The sequence below is a fragment of the Oncorhynchus keta genome, chromosome 23 (genome assembly GCF_023373465.1).
Source record: "Oncorhynchus keta strain PuntledgeMale-10-30-2019 chromosome 23, Oket_V2, whole genome shotgun sequence".
Lineage (NCBI taxonomy): Eukaryota > Metazoa > Chordata > Actinopteri > Salmoniformes > Salmonidae > Oncorhynchus > Oncorhynchus keta.
In genome coordinates, this window is record NC_068443.1 from 5,092,420 (window position 1) to 5,098,424 (window position 6,005).

Consider the following 6,005-nt stretch of genomic DNA (forward strand, 5'->3'; position numbering starts at 1 on the left):
AGGGTAGGCCGTCGTTGTAAATAAGAATTTAATTTGTTCATAACTGACTTGCCTAGTTAAAATATATAAGTCCACAATGAAGTAGCAGCAGACCAAGCAATTTGCGAGAGGAGGACCCCACAAAAAAAAATATTCTGGTGTGTGTCAGTTTAATTCACTAACAGGTACTGATAACATTTATTCTGTTTACTTGTTATTTGTGTTAAATATCTCTGTTCTGGGATGGTTGTTCACTGAATTGCGAGCACTAGTTGCTCACGGTACTACATTGTCTATAATGTAAACAGACGTAGCTAGCTAGCATAAAAGATAGCTTTGTTGACGCTGGCTGGTGATGCGGACTCCTGTTTAGGTTAGAGGTTCATTTGAAGTATGTTTCAAATTTTGCGGATTTTAAGCACTCTGCGTTGTCTAGACACTGTCAGGTGTCTAGACAAGATCACCCTTGAAAGAACAGGAGAACGCAGAACAGAGCTCCAGAGTTCCTCTGTAGAGAAGGGAGAACCTTCCAGAAGGACAAACATCTCTGCAGCACTCCACCAATCAGGCCTTTGCGGTAGAGTGGCCAGACCGAAGCCACTTCTCAGTAAAATGAACATGAAAGCCCGCTTGGAGTTCGCCAAAAGTTATCTAAAGACTCTCAGACCATGAGAAACAAGATCATCTGGTCTGATGAAACCAAGATGGAATTATTTGGTATGAATGCCAAGCATCACGTCTGGAGGAAACCTGGCACCATCCCTAATGTGAAGCAGGATGGTGGCAGCATCATGCTGTGGGGATGTTTTTCAGCGGTAGCAACTGAGACACTAGTCAGGATTGAGGGAAAGATGAATGGAGCAAAGTACAGAGAGATCCTTGATGAAAACCTGCTCCAGAGCACTCAGGACCTCAGACTGGGGTGAAGGTTCACCTTCCAACAGTACAACAACCCTAAGCACACAGCCAAGACAACACAGGAGTGGCTTCGTGACAAGTCTCTGAATGTCTTTGAGTGGCCCAGCCAGAGCCCGGACTTGAACCTGATCGAATATCTCTGGAGAGATCTGAAAATAGCAGTGCAGTGACGCTCCCCATCCAACCTGACAGAGCTTGAGAGGTTCTGCAGAGAAGAATGGGAGAAACTCCCCAAATACAGGTGTGCCAAACTTGTAGCGTCATACCCAAGAAGATTCGCTGTAATCACTGCCAAAGGTGCTTCAACAAAGTACTGAGTAAAGGGACTGAATACTTATGTAAATGTGATTTTTCATTTAAAAAAATATATAAATTAGCAAAAATGTCTAAAAAACTGCTTTGTCATTATGGGGTATTGAATGTAGATGGAAAACAATTTAATATGTTTTAGAATGAGGCTGTAACGTAACAAAATGTGGAAAAAGTCAATGGGTCTGAATACTTTCCAAAAGCACTATATATTATTTATATTTTGGATTGTTTATATGTTGTTTAATGCACAAAACAAAATAAATCTCGATCATTGAGGAACATTCAATTAGAAACATGTCAAGAACAAACATTTACAATATCAATTTAAAAGTTCATGCACTTCAGATTCGTTCAAATATTTTTTGACTTTTGGACAAACTGCAAGACTGCATCGCAGTAAATAATATGAAACAGGTGGTAATATATTACAACATAAAAGTTAGAGTTTTTAAAACAGACTGCGATGAAGATGAATTCACTGTAAATAATCTAAAAGAAGACGGGCTGTTACGGTACGCAGAATCATTACAAGATGATTGGACAGAAAACTGTGGCATTCTGTTCATTACATCATGTCTTTAATAAAGGTTTTATGTCAGTGTTTAGAATATAATTCGCACTAATAAAGTGCAATATGATGCATTTTATGTGAAATCTGTTAGAAACAGTTTTTTATTACACATTTATCATAATTCAATGTTATAAATGACAACACAAGAAACAAAATAGTTTTCGATCACATTCTAAAATGCACTTTGGATTAAGACAGAGTATTATGACAGTATATACTTTTGCATCACTAGATCAATGCTTCAAGAAAATGATTTTATATTTAATTAAGGTGTTTTCACATTCATGTTACACATTGTTGGATGCATTTGCAGTTCCTTTTGGTTGTTTTTCAGATTATTATGTGCCCAATATAAATGAATGGTAAATGAATGTATTGTCATTTTGAAGTCACTCTTATTGCAAATAGGAATATAATATGCTTCTAAAAAATGTCTACATTAATGTGCATGCTACCATGTTTACGGATCATCCTGAATGAGTCGTGAATAATGACGAGTGAGAAAGTTACAGAGGATCAATGATCATACACCCCCGACGACATGCTAACCTCCTCTGTTATTGGTAATGGTGAGAGGGGGGTGTAGCATCTTGGGTATTTAGATATTTAGATATTTAGCATCTATCTTTGACCCTCTGTAACTTTCTCACATTGCAATCTCAAATGCATCCAACAAGTTTGTAGAGTCACAAGCTTGATGTAGTCAATCCATGAATATGGGACCAAATACTAAACATTTGACCACTTCCTTTCTAAGAAATCTTTAAGGGTGTCAATAATGTTGACCCTTACCTTCTTTTGCTGAGTAATTGTATTAGTATAAAAAAAAAAAATGTTTTGAAGCATACGGTTTATTTAGCCGGATTTAGGTATTTTAATTATTTATTTTACACTGTCGTTATTGCTCCTCTTCATCAAGGGTGCCAATATGTTAGGGCTTCACTGTATATAGCATTAGTCTCAGATCGAGGCATACTACTCTAGTACCTAACTAGTGGAGGTTTGCATGCGGTACAAATCACATTGTGGGAGCACCTCTGAGTATGAATTAGGCTGTTTGAGAAAATCTGCAACATAAACAACCTGCATACAAATTGTTTGAAGTACAATAGACCAACGTCGCTACTGTAGTAGAAAAACCCTCAGTTAGAGTATGGGTGAAGTAGGCCTGGTGAATATCCTTTCTTTTTCAGGCTGCAGACCAATGCCTACTTCTTAAAACAACGTTGTTTGTGTTTAATTATCCTAAAAAGTCATCCATCCAGCTATTGTCAGAAGCAAACGTTGCTGTCACTGTCGTTGTTGCAGTGTTTCCACCCATAGGATCCAGAAATCCATCCATGAACATATGGGGATTGCTTGGTGTAGAAGATGGCTGCATTACAGGCTCTGAAGAGAAGGTGTCATCAGTAAATAGACTCTGGCTTTGTGCAGGAGCAACAGGGACGATGGCAATTTCTGGAGTATCTAACCCCAGGAAATCATCAAAGGTGCTAGAGTTGGAATTGGTTTGACTGGGCTTCTCTGTCACAGTGTCTCCACTGACTGAATTATTACTCATCCCAAAGATGTCATCAGAAAATGTGTAAGGATCCGCAAAGGGGTCGGCTCCGTCTTGGCCGAACACATTGGAAGCAGGTGATTGAGCAGTGATACTAATACTACACTCTGTGCCGAATTTGTCAAAATCAACGTCGTTCGACACTGCCTGGATTGGTGTGGGTGTACTTAAATCAAATAGATTTTGGCTCTGTATCTCAGTGTGATCTTGTTCAGTGGTATTGGTTTCACCCTGCCTTGCTTGGTCAGGGACTATAAACTCGTTACCAATCCCGAATATATCTCGATTCTCTGTAGATTTCATTTGAGACCCTAACATGCTGAAGGAATCGGCAGCAGGAGCACTGGCAGAGAGAAAATCGTGGCTCAGAGATACTGTTGATGATGATGTGTCTCCTGAGACATTGATGAATATATCCTCTTGAGGTTGTGGTGGATCAAAAGGATTGGGAGATTCTTGAGAAACCTCTCCACCCAGATTAAAAAGCCCTCCTTCGCTGAGATTATTTTCTTCTACCCCCAGCACGCCAAATGTTTGATTCATGAGGTTGAGAGATGCGTCTGGGTTTGTCTGAGTGGTCAGTGGGACAGCTGGTCTAGAATTTACACCATTTCCAAAAGGGTCGTCGACTGTGTCCCAAAGTGGTCCAGGAACTGGACAGGATACGTCGTCACCACTCTTAGAAGTTAAAGTCTGATCGGTTGAGGCCTCTAATATTTTATCCGCAACTGTCATCTCTGTTTCGTTCACAACAGTGGAACTAGAATTGAGATCACTGGAGACAGGCATAACAGTGTCGAAAATTGACAGACTTTCAACTTCGCTTCCCTGTGATGTTGTCTCGGGGTCACTGAATGGATTCATATCCTCAGCATCCACCACAGAGCTGATGTATCCAGAGGCAAGCAGATTAGGCTCTACAGGAGATAGATTGTCACCTGTGAAATCAGGGACAATCAAAGGAATTGTAGACTCAAGTGATGGGAGGGTGTCCGTGGTATTACCTTCAATTAGAACACTGTTAAATGGATTGAGGTCTTCAGAAAAGGAGTTTTCAATGACATTACTTACACCCTCTGGTTGTTCCAAAGGTGAGGGTTTAGCTAGGTCACCACCTGTTCCTTCTTCTGTGTCAAATACCTCATCCTTCACACCTTCCGCGTGTTTCTCTTCTGTCTGAACAGTGACTGTTTCTTTCCTTTCATCTTCTGTGTCTGCTTTGGTCTCTTGGGTTTTCTGTCCTTTATCTGGTGATGATTGGAACAGTTTTCCCAAGATGCTCCTGGGTTTGGCGTCAGGTTTCTTCTTATCCGTAGTTTCAGCCTTGTGGGTTTTTTCATTTCCACCTGACGTGAAAAGTTTAGACAAAGGACTTTTTCGATTGGACCAGGATCCTCCCTTTTTCATAGGTGTCTTCTCATTCTGTTTGTTAACAGAGCTCTTGGAAGAGTTGGATCTCCCGACACCCTTCGACTGGTCAACCGTCGTCTCCTGCTGTTGTACTTCATCACTGCCATCAAGTTGATTTTCAGTATTTGTACGATTCTTCTCATCAAGGTTCGGCTCGCCTTCCCTGACCTTTTGATCAACAGAATCAGATCGTTCAACTTGTTCTGCTCCAATGTCCATCATCCCTGCAGGTTCTGGGAGATTCACTGTTGTTGCCTCAGGAGTTGAATGATCATTTACTTGGACAACACGTGGATTATCAACAATATCAGAGGTCAGTAATAGTCCATTTAGACTCTCGCTGTTTGTGTTGACAGCCACTGGAACCTCGAACTGTGTGTTCTCCTGGCTGACACCAATACCTGCATGTTCTGCAACAGATGCCTGAGCACTGTCAACATGTTCACCATTGAGTCCTTCCATTTTCTCGTGGGAATTGTATTCATAGGGATCTGTAATTTTTTCATGGGAATTATATTGATATGGATTATAAATCGCCTCACTTTGTACTTCTCTTTCCTCTGCCTCAACTGACAAATGACCTTGCTTCATTGTGATATTGTTATCTATCTCCTCAACAGAAGCATAACCTGGGTGACCATTTTGATTTTCTCTATCTGAATTCAACTCAGAGGCAGATGGACTGTCCTCTTTGTCAAGATCATCATCAAGGCTTGGTGAAAACCGAACAGACTTTTTAGTTTTGCCCGCAGAATCAGTCTTTCCATCAGAAATCGAAATGTATTTCTTTACTGCTGATGGCGTTGACTTAACCTGCTCTGTTTTCTGTTTTGTGGTGGTGGCCTGGCTTCCTGGCATTGTACGAGATGAAGAGACAACGGTGTTCACCGTGGTAACTGTTTCCTGTTGAAAGAGGGCTCTTTTGGATGAAACACTCCATGGTCTGGTCTTCTCTGTACGAGGTGCCTCAGGTGAGTCAATCACATCTGTTTTTGATATTTCCCTCCTTCCTGAAGCTGTAGCAGTAGGGTGTATCTTGTCCTGTTCTGAAAGCACCTCTTTCCTTACTTCAACCTGGTTTCTCTTTGGTGTATTTTTCCCTGCTAGGTTTTCTGATCTATGATTAATCAATGACCTTTCCTGAGTTGGTGTGTTAGTAACTGGCACGATTGGTCTCGGAGTGTTAACCTGCTGTGCACTTGAACGACTAACCCCTGTCCATTTCTTCTCTGGTGGCCAACTATGCTTCAGCTT